Source organism: Arvicola amphibius, chromosome 4 (genome assembly GCF_903992535.2).
Source record: "Arvicola amphibius chromosome 4, mArvAmp1.2, whole genome shotgun sequence".
Classification (NCBI taxonomy): Eukaryota; Metazoa; Chordata; class Mammalia; order Rodentia; family Cricetidae; genus Arvicola; species Arvicola amphibius.
In genome coordinates, this window is record NC_052050.1 from 128,346,996 (window position 1) to 128,367,663 (window position 20,668).

Below are 20,668 nucleotides of genomic sequence, written 5' to 3' on the forward strand. Positions count from 1 at the left end.
TCTTGTCTTACTGCCCGAGCTACTGCTTCAAGAACAATATCGAAAAACAGTCAGGATAGTGGACAACCCTAACTCATTCCTGATTTTAGTGGAATTGCTTCAAAATTTTCTCCATTTAGGGTGATGTTGGCTGTGGGTTACTCATATATCATCTTTATTTTGCTGAAGTACATTCTGGCTAGTTTTACTCTCTCTAAATTTCATCATAAAAGGATGTTGGATTTTGTCAAAGGCTTTTTCTGCATCTTTTGAGATGACCGTTGAATTTCTTTTCCCAGAGTCTGTTTGTGTGGTTTATTACATATGTTGACTTTTGTATGTTGAACCATCCCTGCATTTCCAGGATAAAGTCCCTTTTGAACTGTTGGTCAAGATTATTCAACTGGGTGGTGGTACGCCTTTAATTCCAGCACTCGGGAGGCAGAGGCAGGCAGATCTCTGTGAGTTTGAGGCCAGCCTGGTCTACAAGAACTAGTTCTCAGGACAGATTCCAAAGCTACAGAGAAACCCTGTAAAGAACAAAAAAAAAATATTCAAAAGATTCACCAAGCATTATAGGTCATTGTGATTGCCCTTGATTGTCTCCCAGAAGGGAAGGGAAGTCTCTATTGCTGAAGATACCATGCACTTCAGACATAGGCCCCAGAGGCTAAACTGGACCTGGCCTGAAAGCCCCCCCCCCGCCCTGAGGACTAGCTTTCGTGGTATCAGAAGGAGTCAGGGAAACTTTCACGGGAGAGAAGCAACCAATTGTTTTGCACAGCTCTGATGCATAGGAACCACAACAACGACCAGCAAGGATGCCATACATCCCTTGGCAGTTACTAAAAGCTCTCTAATTGGTCTTAAAGCCAACTCAATAGGAAGCAATTTATGCCTGGTACTGGAAACCTATCCAACTACCCAGGACTGGTGAAGCCATGACTATTGAATGGGAACTTGAGATCCCCACTTTACTAAACCATCATAATTCCCAACTACATGCTGAATATTTGTCCTTGTACCCACAGATAGGTGTAGTTCTCATCCCTCATCAAAGCGCACTCTCTTTGCAATAGATGGAGACCATTACAGAAACCCACACCTAATCAAAATGCAGAGAACAAGGGATCTTGTGGTACCCAGCCCCAGCTGATACACCTGCAATATAATTCCCGCACCTAAGGCTCAGGGATCATTGTGGAGGAAGAAGCAGAAGAGCCAGAGGAACAGAAAGTTTGCTGTGAGATTGTGTCTTCTAGAAATGTCTGCGAGGTTACCCCTGGGAAGCCTCATCAGCATCTGTGCCTAAATAAGGCATGGACAATTTCTACATCAATGGATATGCTCATATGTAAGGACAAAAGCTTTCAGAGCCTCAACCCTAGACAAAGAGCTATGGGCAACTAGGAATACTGAGAGTGGGAGAATTATCATCCTCAGGGAAGAGACCACCAAATGGTTATCTAATACATAGTGGTCATATACATATAGGTAACATTATATGGATCGAGCAGGTTGTATCTATGTATTTAGGAATATATACATATACATAACATATACATATTCATGTAACAACACTTAAGGAAAAGAACCATACATTTGAAAGAAAACAGGATGGGTGCGTAAGAGGGAGTGGAGGGAAGAAAGGGAAGAGGAAAAATGTTGTAATTCTATTATAATCTCAAAAAATAAAAAATGATTATGTGAATAAAAGCAAAAATGCTTACTTTCTGAGTTCTCTGTCATCCCCCCACATAATATTCCCAGGCACCTCTCATGCGGCAGAACATTTGCCAAAATAAAGTCAGGAAGAGGGAGGAGGGAAGCCTCAGCCGGTATTTAGAGAACAGTTTGTTGCCCCTGTCTTAGCCATTCTGAGCATGCTCCATAGCTTTGGGACCGTCATTGGCCAATCTGTACCTCAGTGTCCTTAGATTCTAACATTGGGCAGGCTCACGGTGTACCATGCATTTGGATGTTAGACAGCATCCCCGGAGGCTACTAGAAATGAGAGGGTTGGAAACTGTCCCTGGAAACCTTTCTGGTACCTGAGCACCAGGCATCCAAAGCACATGGGGCTAAGCCGAAGGACCCGCTGTTCCCATTTTTTGCAAGACCACCCATGAATTATTAATGCATCCCACAAAGGCAGAAAGCATGGATAATTGTTCCTTTGACCTCTAGGAGGAGATAACCTTAGGAAACGGAACATTATTCTTTAGAGGGAAGATGGGACTTTATAAGTTACCAGTTCCACACTCACCCACCTTTCAGGACAGCAAACCAACATTCACTGGCTCAGGAGAGTAAGGTTAGATTTGCAAAGTCAGAACAGTCTACTGAGAGAAGTTATGTTGAAGAGTAAAACCCTCATGGCCCAGCACATTAAATAGTGAGGCTGGTTTTTACATTAATGTTTACAAACCATATAAAGGAACATAAAAGTGTTACAACTCTTAGAGAACAGAAGAGAGTTGGGTCCTAGGTCCTCAGAGAGAGGCAGAGACTCTTCTCAATATGTTATTTGTTTTGTGAATACAGAGCCTAATTAAGAATAAAGGCAACCATCTTCCAATATTTTGGACCAATTTTTTTACTGAAAATATTCCAATATTTTTAGTTAATAAATAGAATGAGTACACCATTTAATCTTCTTCCAAGATTCTACGTACCCACAACCTTATTCTCTAACTCCTCCCTACCCACCATGCTCTTAGACCACTTGTTCTTCCCCAGTGATAAAGGACACTGTCCTACCTGGTATCTATCCAGGGTGCTTCTTTGTTTTGGATTCTCTCCCGCTAGAATCAGCCTGTCTTGCTTCCTCTTCCTGAGAGGTCCACCTTGACCATCCCATCCAGGATGAAGCCCCATTCCTTGTTCTATCTGCTTGGCTGTTTTGCCCTCATCAAGCCTCTACATTCTAAGTTACCCATCTCCTCTCTAAGACTCAAAATGGATGAGGCCATGGGATTTTTGTCTGTGTTGCTCTAGACCTTAGAAGATATATACGGCATATGCCTGAGTGCATTCAAGCTAGTAGTCCCTTTCTGTCCCCAGCTGCCTACAGCTCCACTCTTTTCTGGGCCTCATCAAGATCAACTCCCCATAGGAAAGTAGATTTTCTTGACATCAGGGAGAATAGTGTCTGTCTCACTTGAGTTAGCCAAAAAGGTCAAATGACTTGATCAAGGTCACAGGCCCAGAATGTGAACCTGGATCTTATGTTGAACAAGGCCTGTGACTCTTCTTATTGTCCCACAGTGTCATCAGGATGGCACACACCTCCCTGCCTCACCTGGGGTTGGCAGGCCTTGGGACAGCTCATCCAAGCATGCTGCTTTCTTGCTATGCCAGCTTGAAACATGGAGTCTTGGATAAATTCAGCGTCCTCTGCCTCAAATCTCTCATTATGATGCTCACCTCCATAGCTGTTCACAAGGACCAAGAGGGATGAAGGGAGTCCAGCCCTGTCTTAGTATGACCTCAATACCCTAGATACACTCTTCCTTCTCTGGCTTGTAAGAAGACAGGCATTTCCTCAACCAAATCATGACATTTCTCAAACAGGTCTACCACTCCTACCCTACCCGAGGACTACCTTCCTGGGGGGTGGGGCACATTTACAGAGATACTGTGAATTTTCAAGGGTAGAGGGCAGGGAGCGAGTCTATGGTGGGGATCCTGCTACCAGGCTTAGCTCACTGACTTCGCATCTGGGATTATCTGAAATCCCAGATAAAACTGACCAGGACAAACAAAAGCTTAAAGAGGCAGTGGACCGTGGTAGGCGACGTAATCTGCTCTTCTCACAGGCAGCTTGGGTAACAAACTCTACCAAAGATAACGCAGAAGGACACCATTTCAAAGTGACCACCATGAGGAACATTTCCTGGCTTTTCTCATCAATATTTTTTAAGTTTAAATGGAATTGTTTTGTTGCCTTCTTTTTTTTTTTTTTTTAAGACAAAACAGTCTTGGCTGTCCTGGAACTTGCTCTGAAGAACAGGCTGGCCTCAAATTCACAGAGATCTGCTTGCCTCTGCCTCCCTGGGATTAAAGGTTTGCACCATCACCACCTGGCCTGTTCTGTGACTTTAAAAAAATATTTTATTTTTAATTGTGTGTGTATGTGTATGTATACATGAGTGCAGGTGCCCTCAAAAGCCAGAGACTCATATTTCCTAGAACTGGAGCTACAGGCAGTTGAGAGCCACCGGCTGTGGGTCCTGAGAACCAAACTCAGGTCCTCTAGAGAACAATACATGCTCTTAACCCCTGAACCCTCTCTCCAGCCTTTCTGTGATTTTGAAACAGCTCACCAAGTGCTAGATTAAAGCATTATCCAACTGTGTGTGTTCAGGCCTGTCCAGAGAGAGCCTCGGTGATGCTCACCAGCGCTGGGTTTCCAGGAAGGATGGAAATGAGTACCCAGTGTGACGTGGTTATGGTTGAAAACTACGCCTTGTCTTATCAAGAAGTTGCTCTGATATTTTGCGGGAGATGTAAAGCTCAGACAAGCATACTGATATTAGAACCATGACTGAGCCTGGACAGATTAAGTGGCTGAGCCAGAAATAGAGAATGGCCAGAATAGCAGAAATAGGACCCAACATTCTGGTGTGTTCCTCTCTACATGCATTGAGGTCAATAATGACTTTCAAATCAGACCAGCCCTGTTGGGAAATCTTACTACAAACTAGAAACAAACTGGTATGAAATACAGCGATTAGACTTTAGATATCAAAAGTGTGTGTGTGTGTGTGTGTGTGTGTGTGTGTGTGTGTGTATCCATGTACTGGTAGCAATACCTCTGCAAGATAAATTCTTACCTAACACAGGTAAGTGGTACCCAAAAGCCCCAGGAAAAACAGTAGCCCTCCCCACCAGGCCTCTTTTGACTGTGCTCCTCGGAACAGTGGAACAGTGAAACGATTGAGCCTTCATCTGCATCCGATTTGACAGGCTTTTTAGCCCCCAAGCTATAAACGCCACTGTCTCCAGAACCTTAGGCTTTGTGTTGCTGTGGTCAAATGGACTTTGTAGCTGAGATTAAGGGGTTTGCAATGGGTAGGAGGATGTTCTCAATTATCCACGTGGGTCCAGTGTGGTCACTAGTTCGTTTTAAGACAAAGGCAGCAGGATGCTTCACCTCAGACAAAGAGAAGGCGGAGGTGTCGATGGCAGTGGCAGAGGCAGTGGAAGAGGTGGTGGTGGTGGAGGTGGTGGTGGTGACAGGGATGTGGGGGGAAATGTGCCAGGGTTACCCCCAAGAATATAAATGTCAGCTGAAGGTTGAAAAAGTCGAAGTCACAGAATCTCCTCCAAAGCCTTCACAAGTGGTAGCTCTGCAGATACCTTGACATTCATGAAACTGATTTTTAAAATTCTCAATCTGTGTTATCTGAAGCCACTGTTCATGTCTACGGCAGTCTTTTACAGAAACCCTGGACAATGAATATGTGTAGTATGATGAGACCGTCCCCATTCACTTGGGAAAAACTGGGCCATCCAGATAGGTGAGCTCACGGGATGGCGTGACGGGCTTCTGGGCAGCCCAGTCACCCCACACTGCTGGGAACCACCCAGAGGCTTCTGTAGGCCATTGTCCTCTGACACCATTTCATCTGGAGGGAGAGGAGGAGCCACGTCATGTACTCAGAGATAAGGACACCTGCGGCTCCTGCAGAGTCCTAGCAAATTTGTCTCTGCCTTGGGAAGCAGTGGCTGACTGCCTGCATTACCACGCCCACCGGAACGGCTCTCAGTGACTCCTCTCTTGGGCAACATCACACCATTTAGCCAATGGATGGAGCTCAGCTCAAGCTGCAGAGAGCTGACTGGAAACCGGATACACTTGTTTTTCCAAAGCATTGAAACATCTCCAAAGGTGTGGTTTCTCAGATGTTCTGGAACCCTTTGCTCCAATTTAATCAATATAGTTGACCTATCTAGTACTCGGGCAACTTGACCTGTGCCTCAGCTTGGACCACCACCAAGGTTACTAGAGGTGCGAGAGCCTCCTTTATAGCACACACTCCGGCTCATCACACAACAGAGTTACAGATAACAATGGTCTCACCGAGCTTTGATTTTTTGTTCAAGTATATTAGTTAAATGATACCTAATATTCTAACTTCAAATAAGTGAGCATCTGATCCACGAAAAGTATCATCAGATGGCTCTGGGCTTTAGGAAATTCATGTGGATGCAAGATGGATTTTTGAGATTTCAGAGTAAAATAACTTCCTGGCCCTCAGATTCCACAGTGACACACTACGGTACGTTTGACAGTGCAGTGCTTTGGGTTAGATGACAGCGTAGCAAGACAAGCTGCGAGAGTCTGACTGTGAAATCTTTCTTCCATTTACCTTCAGCTTAACCCATTGCCTTTTGATTTCCTCACCTCACCCATTTTGTTAAGCAATGAATATTTTGCTTATGTTTTACCCAGTTTAAAAAAAAAAAAAAAAAGGACTCTCAGGATTTCAAATGTGGACAGAAGAGACTGGCATTCGGTGAGCAGGCTACAAAACGGCCGACACAAAAACAACCGTTTTCAAAGTGTGAGTCTGTTAGTAAAACCCTAACTACAGGACTGTTGAAGTGATCGACACATGGGTAACTTGGTAAACCACCACAGTCTGCGCACGCTCTGTAGAAATGCATCTGGGGTCCGGCAAACAACCGCAGGAATGCGAAGGCATGTTAGTGCTTTGCAAACAAGTTCAAATGTGGGCCGGTCAACGCTGTCAAGGTGATGACAGCTCACAATTTCGTCACGGAAGACAATATGACCAGTTTCTAAAACTCAGTGTACCGTATCATAATAACAAAAGAGTTGTGAACGTAGAGTCAAAAGGAACAGTAAAATCATCTTTAAGACATTAAAATGCAGGGCCAGAGAAATATTTTAAAAAGTAACCTCACATACTGCCTTTGCAGGACTCTAGTTCAGTTCCCAGCATCCAGGTCTGGGGACTCACAACCACCTGTAACTCCGGCTCTAGGGCATCCGACACCTCTTCTGGACTCTGCAGGCACCTATCCTTATATGTGTGTGTGTGCGCGCGTGCGCGCGCACACACACACACACACAATTTAAAATAAAAGAATATTTTAAAAGGCTAAAGGGAGATAAAGTAGATAAAGTAAGAAGTAAATGAGAAACAACAGGGAAGAGTTATACACAAATTTAGATTTTGATGGATGGTTAGAAATTACTATGCTGTGCTGTGGTGGCACACGCCTTTAATCCCAGCCCTTGGGAGGCAGAGGCAGGTGGATCTCTGTGAGTTCGAGGCCAGCCTGGTCTATAAAGTGAGTTCCAGGACAGGCTCCAAAGATACACTAAGAAACCCTGTCTTGAAAACAAAACAGAACAAAAAAGAAAATACCAAAGGGGACCGATAAGAAAAAGAAGTCCATAAAAAGTTATCCAAACTAAAGCGGTATCCTAGAAGAAACAGTTTTCATTTAAAATCCCAAGTTAGAGTTCCTGACGATAAATGCATCTTATTGCTTCCTAAATATAGCCACTCATAAGGGAGCTAACCATTTACTCCTAGTCTGATAGCTTTTAAGAAATTGAAACTAACTTAAATATTATGAGACCAAACTGAATCTCAGTTAGTGAAATCTTGCCAGAAAATTTGACTTCCTGTTAAAGGCATCCTGTTCAACATGAGTAGGAAACCTGGCCAATCATAAAACATGCTAAGTTTAGTAACTCGATGATTTGGCAAGTTGTACTCCTACAAATGAAATTTCCACTGAATGATTTTCATTAAATTGGCCCCAAATCTACCATATCCTTGGAAAGGGAGAGACCTGACTATGTGGGGGTAGTGCCTGCAAAAGAACAATAATTTTTTTGTAAGAACTTGCCATGATTTCCCAACAATCACTGTACTAACAATTACTAACACTTCCTTTTATATGGAGACAGCCAAAATGGAGTTAACAGACCAAGACCCGCGAGCAAAGCCCAAATGAGCCTGTGGGCTATGTCACTGGTCCTCAACCTGTGGGTCATGACCTCTTTGGGGTTCGGATGACCCTTTCACAGGGGTCATATATCAGATACCCTGCATATCAGACATTTATATTGCAATTCACAACAGTAGCAAACTGACAGTTGTGAAAACAGTTTTATGCTTGAGGGTTCACCACAGCACGGGAAACTGTCTTAAAGGGTCGCAGCATCACCACGGTTGGGAACCACTCATCTATGTTGTTTCTCAGTGTCGCTGCATGCTACCATGGAAACAACAGAGACCCATCCCTTTCTCGTTCTGGAGGCTGGAACTGCGAGCAGAACCTTGGTGTCCGCACACTGCCTTCTCTAGTGTTAGTGCGGCTGAGGATCCTGGCAGACACTCACTTACTGTTGTCCCACGGTATGCTCTCTGTGTCCCTCTCTTGCCTGTAAAGCCGGTCATGTGGACTAAGAGCCTCCTAGACCCCGATAGGACCTCATTTTAACACATCTGCAGTAGCTCTATTTGAAAGTAAACTTGAGGACGGGACGTGTCTGTTTGAGGACCCAGTTCAATCCAGAACAGCCGTGGCGGCCACTTCCCAGACACGTTTGATTAATGAAAGTTATTTCAGTCAGTTCTCTTGTGCCTTCTCATTTTTCCTCTTCTAATGTCCTTTCAGACTATATTTAGGGGCCAGGGAAATGGTTCCGTGGATAAAGTACTTGGTGCACAAATGGGGTCCAGCGTTCTGAGCCTCAGAAATACATGAAGCTGGAGGCAGCCGCACACGCCTGTGATCTTAGCGCCCCCTGCCGGCAAATAGGAAGCAAAGACATGAGACTGGAAGTTCATGGGTCCTAGGCCTGACCTAGAAAGATCCTATTTCAAAGGAGGTGAGGACGCAAGAAAGAACACCTATGGAGGTACTCTGACCTCCACACGCATGCTCCTAAACTCTATGCACTACGGCGGGTGCACGCATGCGCATACAATATCAGTTACATAATACTAACAAAGCTATTTTTGAATAATAAATTATGCATACAACTGACTGATACAAAAGCAGTTTTATCTGGCATTAAGCTTTGGAAAAATCTGTTTCTGAAAACCTGGCTAAATCAGGTGTAAACATCTCTTTTTCTAACCCTCTTGTGAGCTAATCCTGCAGTTCATATTTTCTCAGGGGAGAGTGGGACTCAAGCTAATTCAATTTTATTGCTTCTCAGTGAAATTCTGTGGCATCCTGGAAATGCATGTAGTTCTAATGTTCTTCAAGGCTCATTGCACACATAAACTTATGAGTAAGAAAACCTTCTTTTTCTTGAGTGTTTCAATTTGGGTATGAATTTTTTTTCACAAACTGGTAGAGCCAAGAGGGAAATGGTTGGCATAGCCTTGGGAGGAAAGGTCTGTAGAAGGCTCGGATGTCTCGTGGAAAGCCGGGGTTGGGGTAAGGAAATAGACAGAAAGCCCAACCCACCTTCCTGGTGCCGCCTCATCAGGGTTAGGAAGGACATGACCGTTTCCTGTGAACCCATTTCCATAGAAAACTGACCACTTTCACAGGAAGCAGGCCTTCCTTGTCTTCTTCCTTGTAGCTTGGTGTCACAAGATGAAATCTGAAACCAGGCCAGAGAAGGAACCATTCCAGATCTGGCACTGACTAGCTAACGTCCAGAGCTACAGAGAAGGAGCCAGGCCAGGAAATGTCCCGATTCCTGGTACTCGGCTCCTCCTGCCTTTCCCCAAGAACAGGGACCCAGGCCCAGGGTTCAGAGTTCACCCTTGCAGAACAAGGTAATTGCCAAGAGGATATAGAATTGAGGAATATTCAAGACACGAGTAAAAAGAGAATTTTCTCTTCAGAGGAAGACATGTCTGAGATGGGGGGGGAGGGGAGGAGGATGCTGAGGAACCGACGGATGAGTGACGTGGACAGCCCTGCGGGGAACCTGACCATGGGGAACCTGACCGCGGGGAACCTGACCACGGGGAACCTGACCGACTGTGAAGCTGTGTTTGCAACAGCAGAAGAAGAAACAGCAACCAAAGAGTGTGAAACAACCAGAGAATCTCAGCAAACATCAATTAAGAATGATGGCACCCGGTACCGTTAGAAGCTGGGACCATACATGTGACACGTTGCCGACTCTCAGCCTTGCTAAAAAGTGACAGTATATGTCATGGGTGCGTTATCAGAGTTATGACTGCAGAGTTGGGGACAAAGCATGCCGTGCCTATCCACATGCCTCTGGGAAGGGCATCCTAGCAGAGTCTTCGTGGGAAAGGAAGTGTAAAGAGGGGGGAAGGAGGGAGGGAGGGAGGAAGAGGAGGTGGTGAGGGAGAGGGGAAGAAAAGAAGAAGAGGGGGAGGGGGAGGGGGAGGAGGGGGAGGAGGAGGAGGAGGAGGAGGAGGAGAAGAAGAAGAAGAAGAAGAAGAAGAAGAAGAAGAAGAAGAAGAAGAAGAAGAAGAAGAAGAAGAAGAAGAAGAAGAAGAAGAAGAAGAGAAGAAGAAAGAGTCCCAACAAGACTCCATACTGCCCAGCCAGGGTGTCCATCATGAAGGACCTTGGGCGCACTCAGCCTTGCTTAAATGACAGTAGGGAACCAGTGACAGGGAGGAAAGAGATACCATCTGAGTTATGAGACACGCAGATCTCCCGGGATCCTTTTGGAAGTTGCCATGGAGTGGAAGAAATGGATGCCAGAAGCTTGAGACAAGCCTCGGGCCTCGTTGCATCTGATTGGAGCTTGAGCAATGAACAAGGCGAGAGGAGATCACCGCTGCGAAGGGGTGAAGACATGGGAGCAAAACAGATAGGGTGGTGGCAGACACCTCTGACCCTAATACTTAGGAGGAAGAGGCAAGGCGTTTTTTACTTCAAGGCCACATTGCTATACCGCAAAAGTTTTTTCCTCAAAAAAACAAGCTTGGGGATAGAGCTCACTCAGAAAGAACTGGAGGGTGGGGGAGCTTCATTCCGTAAGTTCTGTGGCTCTAGAGAACCCTGACTAATATGTCAACTTGGTTGGTCCTAGAGTCAACTAAGAGACATGATCGGGCTGGCTGGCTCAGAAGGCTAATTCCCAGAAGGGATAACTCAGGAGGGCAGATTCTCCTGCACAGTCAGCAACACCCTCCAGAGGACCCCCGACATTGCCTTCCCCTGCCTGCCTTTGCTCCTTGCTGCTGAGTCTAGCTATCTTTTGCTGCCCCCGTCACCCCCTGCTGACATCAGATCCCACCTTCTTCATCCTTCCAACTGGAGAGCAGCACACTCCTCCAGGAAATCCCCAGGCCTTAGGAACCAGGCTGAGGCTGCCTCCTTCCTCACAGACTGGGGAGCTACTGGCTTCTCAGTCTTTCCATCATCGGACCGCCCAGTCTGTGATGTGTGGGCCAATTTAATAAATCCCCCATGGACTATGTATCCAAGCAACTGGTTTTGCTCCCCTCATAAATCCCAATACAGGGATCAAATGTCTAATGTCAGAATCGAGGTGTTTGCTCCACCGGGGGGGGGGGGGCAGTATGGGCATGGCGTCTAGTCCTTTCCAAAGGGTTGTAAGGCTACACTCCGATTCAGGAGACTTTATCTTTGTCTGTACCCTCCCGAGGCACCAGAGTCAAATCTGTCTGCCTCCCTCCTTTGGTTTCCTTCTATCAACAAACATTTAAGAATATCTTCCCCCAGTCAGGCACTGCACCAGATACAAGCAATAGAAAGATGGATAATCAAAGTCCCAGGCTCTAAGCATTCTATTCCAACCAGTAAAAAGCACAGCCTGTGTGGCCCATGGCATAGCAAGGCTATGGACTTAATAGGTTGTGATGCAGGGGACTTCACCAGGACTGTCTCCTTGGACGTCCTTGAGTGTACTGACTCCCCATTCACTGACACCTTCACCTAATGCTTCCAATTATGAAAATCAAACAAAACCCCTCAGGGGAAGTGAAGTGTCCTAGCAAATCAAAGCCATGCCTTAGTCAGCGAGTCCCAGGCTGGATTCAGTTTCTTGCACAGTTTCTGGAGTGATTTCCTAGAAGTTTGGTTTGGTTTGGGTTTCTGTTTGTTTGTTTTAGCTTCAGCCGCTAGAGGGCACCAACCAACTCTCAATGGGTTCAACTCTGCCACATCTTCAAGTGACCGCAGCACGTCACTAGGCTGGGAGCTCAATGATAGTATTAATAACTTTCGTCTTACCTCAGAATGAGCCTTGATGTTCAGGCAAACTTTAAATTGGCCACACAGATTGTACTCTTGATCCAGTAAGAATTTAAAAAGTAAGGTGGTGGTGGGGTGGGGGAGGGTCAGGCTAAAGAAAAGATAGCAAAGACGGTGTTAATAGACATTAGACTCAAATGACATAAAAAAGTAAAAAACCCCACTTTGTCTATTATCCTGAAAATTCATAACTGTGGCATAACACACTTTAATTAGTTTCAGGTTATTGTGTGGCCAAGGTATTAACTAAGTACAGAGTGAAGACCTGAACACCAGAATTGCCAGAGGGTTTTTCTTTAAAGATGTAGACCACAGGGCATTGAAGACTTTTGTTTTATTTTGAGACAGGGACCCACTCCATCTGTGGCCTTGAACTTGACTTCCGGCCCCTTCAGCACCCTGAGTGCTGGGATTATAGGTAGGTGCCACCACACCCTGGGAAGGTTCCTTCGTGACCTTGAGTTTGGGGTGGAACCAGGAATGAATATTTCCAGAAGCCTTACCATACAAAGAGTTCAGAAGCCGTGACCAGATAACTAAAGCATACGAAATGTGCTTTATTTTTCCCGTGTGTGTGTGCTCTTGCACCTGTGTGCGTGCACATGTGTGTGTGCGTGCGTGTGTGACACTCGTGCATGCATGCATATATATGCACATGTGCATGCATGTGTGTACATGTGTGTGCGTGATCTCGCACCTGTGTGCGTGCACCTGTGTGTGTGTGTGTGTAAATGGGGTCACACTCAGGGTCTCACGCACACAAAGTAAGCTCTCTGTCACTGAGCTACACGCTCAGTCCTGGAGCTCAGAAACATGGGACGCAAACGACAGATTGGAATTCAAACGCCTGTCCACTTTCCTGTTCCGTGCAGCTTTGGGTGCTTTAAGGGGAACAGAACTGCTGGGTGGTGGGATATACTGGGAATGGCTCAACTGCACAAAGCAGCAGTTGCATAGTGGAGCTGCGAGGCAGAAATGAGTCTCTCGGTCAAGAAACACCTTGACTCAAGGGCACGGTTTACACGGAAGGGAACAATGGTTTTAGATCAGCCTCAGGGTGTATCTAGCCTCATTGCCTGCTACCTACAATAGTCCCTTGAGCCAGATAACTTTGAGTTTCCCCCAAACTTGCTTCATTGTCTGTAAACACAGTTCCTAGCAACTTCTTGTGCAGACTGAGTGATGGAGGATCAGTAACACACGTAGGGCCCAAGGTGGAGGTGGTGCAGATGCTGGACCTGAGAAATAAGACATGCTGCTTTTAAATGGACCAAAGTCACAGTTTGTATTAGACTTTGAAGAGGAACAGGATGGCCCCAGCCCTCTCCCGTCCCCTGCTCTTCTTGCAGGAACAGTGGCCCGGGCTAGCTCACATCTGTATCATACTAGCCCTTTCCGTCCCACAAATTTCACTAGCCCACCATCAACTGCAACCCCAAAACGTTCTTTGGAAAGTCCCATGAGGAAACTATTCATGAGTTTTAAACCAAATGCCATCCCGTGTAGTGGTGGATTCTTGCTTCATCCTCTTCCACCCTGTTCCATTCCACCCAAGGTGAACTGGGTCCTTCTTTTTTCCCAGCACATTTACAGAGCTGATACAGCCCACCTGTGGATGGCTAGAGAGCCATTTTCCATAATCAGATCAACCGGCTCTCAGTCCCGCGGTGGTCTGTTGGGACCATTTGGAGTCCTGGCCTCCCGCTGCTCTTCCCTGCTAGAGATCTTTACTTTCCTTCTGATTTGAGTTACTAAAATCTGTGTCAAAGTTGTTTACCGGCTCTGCTCACGAGCACGTGTTCCCTTGGCCTTGAGGATCAGAGGATAACGTTTTCACCTGTTGGCCCACCTGACTGTTGGGTATATAAACCTCCGTGGTGCTATTGAAAAAAAAGGGCTTCTTACCAGTGACGAGAGGCCGTGCAGGCAGCGGTGGTCTTTCTTTGTTATCAACCCAAGGCTAGAGATGCTGATAGCTTTGCTGTAGTATTTTGTTATAACATCTTATGTTATTGGTGATTGTTACTTGGATGATGCACTGTGATGTGGAAGAGTAAGCTGAATAAACCCTTTCCTCCCCGAGTTGCTTTTAGTCATGGTGTTTCCTCATAGCAATAGAAACCCTAACTAAAACAGAGGGCAAGGCTTCAGTCATTGCCAGTGCTCTCTTGCCTGGCCCTGGCCAGCCACATTGTTACCCCATCCTTCCTGCCAGTGTCGTTGTTGGGTTGAGACTATGCTTGGTGACCAGAGAGAGAGCAGAGAAATATGGGTACCGAGTAAGAAAAGTCTGCAGAGTTTGCCAACATGGTGGAATGACGGATGTCACGATGCTACTAGACTTCCCTGCTGAGGCTACTGTGTTAATATCAGCCACACAGTGTTTTCTTCTTTCTTAATATGTGAACCTGCAGAAGGCAGGGAGAAGCCCTGTGCTGCTGGCTACTCCCAGTCCCTGGCTCATGACCAGTGCTCAGTATATACTGCCATTATTACTAAACCCATAAAAAGTTCACAAGGGCTGGGAGAAGGCTCAAGGACATGGCCAGTGCTTCTTTCTGATGCTCATACACGAGAGAAGGCAGGAAGACATCCCACAGAATGTGTGCCCAGCCTAAATCCCAGAGGGCTGACTGGACTTTGCCTTGAGGTATCTGTTCTTGGAAGTCACTTAGCAAATCAGTAGATCCTCTTTGCGATAGCAGCTTCCTGTGGGCCGTGGGACATCCTGGGTCTCCCCACTGTTCATCAGATCCCTCAGCCCTGACCTGGGGCCCCGAGTTCCAGCAATCTCAGGGACCCACCTCTAAGGGGAGTTTGGTGAGTTTACTGCAGAATAGAAGAAGCACGGCTTTTGTTCAGCTGCTTCCTGCTCCTTCAGTAGCAAAGAAGAGCTAATGCACGACACCTCCCGCTCTCTGCCAGGGCTCTCACACTTTCTGTCTTCATCCATAAGTCTAGAACAGTAGTTCTCTACCTGTGGGTCGGGATCCCTTTCACAGCGGTCACCTTAGAGCCTTAGAAAGCTCAGATATTTACGTTATAACTCACAACAGTAGTAAAATTACAGTTACGAAGTAGCAAGGAAAATAATTTTATGGTGGGGGTCACCATAGGTCTATACGTTCTTTTATAGCAATTTATTTTTATTTTATGTGTATTTGGTGTTTTGCCTGCATATGTGTCTGAAGGGGAACACGCAAGATGAAGGGGAACACGCAAGATGAAGTAATCCAACACTAGCTCCAAATAGGGTATATATACTAAGGGGTTCTTTATTTAAAGGGGTACTCACAGATCACAACGGGAAACAGAAATGGAATCCAGCATCCAGATGTGAGAGCCGGAAGTGAGAGACAGCTCATGCAGGCGACCAGCATCTTTTTGGTACCCAAGGTCACACCCAACCTGGTCCAGCCTCTCAAAAGCCATTGACTGAAGGAGGTTTCCCATCAGACGTCTGTGTGTCTGTGTGAGGTGTCAGATCCCCTGGAATGAGGAGTTACAGACAGCTGTGAGCTGTCATGTGGGTGCTGGGAAGTGAACAGTCAGTACACTTAACAGGGGAGCCACCTCTCCAGCCCCCACCTGCTACGCTCTTTTTTTTTCTATTAATTTCCACGTTCTCCTTTCCCAAACCCACAAACCTTGTTTCTAAATTTGACAGAAAGAAGAAAGAATCCATCACCCAGCATTTGGAAACGATGGAACTGGAGCAATATACAATAAAATAACAATAATGAACATTGTTCGTATTTGCTGTATATTTTTCAACAGAGGTCTTTCAATGTTAGGAAGCTAAGCACAATGTTTGATTAGCATTGCCTAATTTCTAAACAGCTTGTTTCAAATCTTGCTTTTTTTCCCAAAGCTATTTATTTTTAAAATGACCTTAAATTGTGTATTTATTATTAATTTAATACACATTAAATTAATCAGCCTCTCGTTGCTGTAATGAAATACCCAGGGAGTTAGTGTAAGAAAGAAAAGACCTTTAATTTACTAGCTGTTTCAGAGATTCAAGGCCATGGTGCTTTCGTCTCCCCAGTCTTCGTGGGGGACTCTCAGAAATGTGACATCATGGCAGATGACAAAGTAGGGACATGGACAGGAGCAACAGATTGCAGCTGGATGCGGGAAGCAGAGCTAAGTGAAGCTAGGCTCAGTTTTCATAGCAACTGAATCACCAAGGGCGCCATGAGAAGTACTGGGCATGCCTCCAACAACCCAGGACCTCCCGCTGAGCTCCACTTCTTCCTTTTTAGAAAAACTCTAATGTTTATTTATCTAATTTTTAAAGCAATCTTTTCTCATTTTGCATACAAATCCCATTTCCATTCCCTCCCCTCCTCCTGCTTCCCCCACCTTCCCCCATCCACTCCTCAGAGAGGGTAAAGCTTCCTATGGGGAGTCAACAAATTCTGGCATATCACTATAAGGCAGGATCAAGCCCTCCCTCCCAATATCTAGGCTGAACAGGATATTTCTCCAAAGAGAATGGGCTTCAGAAAGCCAGTTCAAGCACTAGAGATAAGTCCTGGTCTCATTGCCCTGGCCACACAGCCACACAACTGTCACCCACATTCAGAGGGCCTCCTTTGGTCCTATGCAGGCTCCCTGGTGTCAGTCTGGAGTCAGGAAGCTCCTACTAGCTCAGGTCAGGTGTTTGAGCTCCGTTTCTTAAAGGTCCCACCCTCTCCCTATACCGCTGCCTTGAGGAACAACACTAGTGACCAATCCTAGTGACTGTTGGAACCAAACCACAAACAAATCATGGCAAGAAAGGTATTTTGTCTCTCAGTATCCATGGGCCATTGCTTCCATGTAGTAGGAGCAGCGGGCTGCGTTCCTGCCACCCGGCTCCCGGCCACCTGGCTAGCTTATGCCCCAAAATAATTACACAGAAACTGTATTCTTTTAAACACTGCCTGGCCCATTATCTCCAGCCCCTTACTGGCTAACTCTCACATCTTGATTAACCCCTTTCCATTAATGTGTGTAGCACCACGAGGTGGTAGCTTACCAGGAAAGATTCAACATGTCTGACCTGGCGGCTGGCTCCATGGCGTCTGACCCAGAGAGGAGATGCATGACGATTGCCTCACTTCCCTCTTCCTCCCAGCATTCTGTTCTGTCTACTCCACCCACCTAAGGGCTAGCCTATCAAATGGCCAAGGCAGTTTCTTTATTAACCAATGAAATCGACACAAAACAGAAGACCCACCTACATCACTTCCACAACACCCTAGGAAACAAAATTCACAAATGCTTAGGTTCTTTTACATAAAGATTACATAGTATTTGTATATCTGGTATATATATTTTATTATTTCGGGGATGGGGTCTTAAGTATCCTAGGTTGGCCCCGAACTCCCTACGTAGCTGAGGACCTTGAACTTTCATCTCTGAGTGCTGGGATGATAGGCATGTGTAGCGTGCACCATTTGTGGGGTGCTAGGGACCACACTCAGGGCTCCCTGCATACTATGCAAGCCCTCTACCAGCTGAGCTTACATTCTCCGCCCTGGTTTTGTTGTTTCTGTCTGTTTCCATTAAAGGTAGCACATGAGTGCTGGGTTTCATTATGACATTTTCATGCAGAAGTGTCATGGTTTATTCTTATGCCTCTCCCTCCACTCCCTCTTGTCTCCTTTCTGCTCTTTCCTCACCTCCTTGCGAGGTTTGAAAAAAGGAGGTGTGGCCTTATCAGAGGAAGTGTGTCACTCTGGAGGCGGGCTTCTGGGGTCTTTGAGGTCAAGCCACGCCCAGTGTCTGAGACCACTTCCTGTTGCCTTCAAGTCAAGCTGTAGGACTCTCAACTACTTCTTTAGCACCATGTCTGCCTGCATGCCACCATGTCTCAACACAAGAATAAACACTAAACCTCTGAAAACGTAAACCACCCCAGTTAAATGTTTTTCCTTTATAAAAGTTGCCGTGGTCAGGTGCCTCTTTGCAGTGATAGAAACCCAAACTAAGACTCCTCTTGTTTACTATATATACATCATCTCTGCACTGCCAATGCTATATAAGGCTTAAATGGATATTGCATTAGGTTGTTTATGGAGTAACCCCCCACCCCCAACTGACTAAGTCTCCAGACACGCTCAGTATGAACAAGCCCCACCCCTAACATCTTTAGCCCATCTAATGGTTGGATGTAGACTCCTCAGATACAGCAGGCTGACTGTATACACTGGGGAATCGGCCCATGTGGTTAGTAATGCATCACCTCACGTGGCTATAATTTTGTGATGTGAACATATTCTATGCATTTCCCTAGTACAGTGGTTCTCAACCTTCCTAATGTCTTGATCCTGTAATATACCTCATGTTGGGGTGACCCCCAACTGTAAGATATTTTTCTTACTACTTCTTAACTGTAATTTTGCTATTATGAGTTGTAATGTAAATATCTGTGTTTTCTGATGGTCTCAGGAGACCCCTGTGAAAGGGCCCTTTTATCATGATGGAATCTCAACCCACAGGTTGAGATCCAATGTCTTAGTATTTTCAAATATGTGATCCATCACCATGAACCACAGTCCCCTCTTGAGCCTTTATTCCCTCTCTCTAACTGTAAACATTGACCCTTTGATGGCACCTCTGCTGTCTTGTTTTCTGCAGATGTCCACCCCCCCCCATTGGTTGGACACCACCCTCATTTCTGAATAACTATGCTGACAGGTTTCGAGTCTTGGAACTCCTCCCCTCCCCCAGTCTCACATGCACACTGGCCAGAGAGCACTGGGTGACATCATCTGTGAGAGGAGAGCCTAAAGCCCCCACCCCCACCCCACTCATTTACCTAACGGGTTAAATGGAACAGATCTCCGAAGTCTGGCTTTTTCTGGGAGAGCAGTGCTTTTGAGGAGGGGGGAGAGGGAGGAAGAAAAGGAGGAGGAAGAAGAGAAGTCCACCATGCAGTGGGTAAAGGTTGTTAACAGTGGACACCCCACAGTTTTGCTGAAACAGAAAAGCAGAAGAATCTACTGGCAAAAAATAAAAAATAAACCTACGAGTTAGGCTTCCTTGAATGCCTTGTCTCTGTTCCTGTATTTCACCCCGGTAAAGACCTTGCAGCATAATGGACACACGCTATCTCCACTTTACAAAAGGGGGAAACTGAGGCACAGCTGAGACTCAGCCTCACCTGGTGTCTGGCTCTGTGGACAGGGGTGCAGCTGATAGTTGAACAGGGTGTGTGGCTACAGAAGACGCTGCTGTCACCACTTGGCTCTCGTTTTGAGTGGAAACCATCTCAAGGCCTTGATCAGCACCCCAAAGACAGGGAGAAAAAAGCAGTACTTAGTAATGTACCCCCTTTGGGGGGTTGGGGGAAATGTGATTCAGTCAAGTGGCAGGGATGAGCAAAACTGGAAGCTTCCTTTTCCAATTCATACCCAGCAGGTAGTGCTGCAACCTCGGAAGGACAAGCCGAACAAGCTTGACTGTGCTCTGCTTCTGCGCCTATCCTCCCCAAGTCACCCCCAGCTTAACCACCCCAAGAAGGAACTTTTAGTTCTGGGCAAGCAGTCTCTGGTTGACATCAGGCCAGAAAAATTAAAATTAAACAGTTTGCATGAAATGAAATTTGGCTTGAGGAACGTGCCTGCAGCTGGAGTTAACACTAAGCAGTAAGAGGATCAACTCCCAGGCTGCTGGAGGAAAAAAAAAGGACGGGGGGTGGGGGTGGTGGGGCGCGAAACGCGAGCTCCCTTTTACCCATTCAAGTTAGCTGATTTGGACGATAAGGGTTCCTGTTTAATCCCTTTGTGTGCCAGTGAATATACTAAGACCAACAACCCTAAAGAGAGCACGCGGCTGGCAAAGAAACCTGCAAGAAGGTGCAGGGTCCCGTCCAATCTGACATGAAGTAAGTCGAAAAGGAAAAGAAAACAAACAAACAGAATACGAGAAGCAAAACTGGGGCACCCCGGTGTCCTCTGTACAGACGATCCCCACACCCTCCAGGCATCAGAGGGTTGGAGGCTGTTTCCCAGAGGCCCCAGGCTGCAAGTCTGCTTCTGCGCCCTGGAGCTTCCCAGGTGCTGCCAGCAAGCAAGTATCCAATGGACCCACCTCTGGCAAGGACTGACACCATCCAGAGGAATAAAACTCGGACCTGCCGTAGTCTAGCAAGGTAGAGAGAATTTAGTGCGTGGTGTGAGGCAAAAACACCAGAGAGAGACTTGAAAGGAAGGTTTTTCTTGTTCCCAGATGAGAAAGATTAGGAACAGGCGAGAACTCAGTGGTTCTAGAGTAAGTCCTAAAACATTTGTTTTCAAGATTATCTTATTGTTTTCATCTGCAGGCGAGTTCACCCCCCCCCCCCCACTCCCAGCACACTTTCGGGGAGGCAGCAACCAGAGTTGGTGGGTGGAAGCCTGGGGCTGCGGATCAGGCTCCAGGCAGACGCGCAGCGGGCGGAGAGAGTTCCCAGGAGCCACCACCCCCTCCTTCCCTTTGGGCCCGCCCA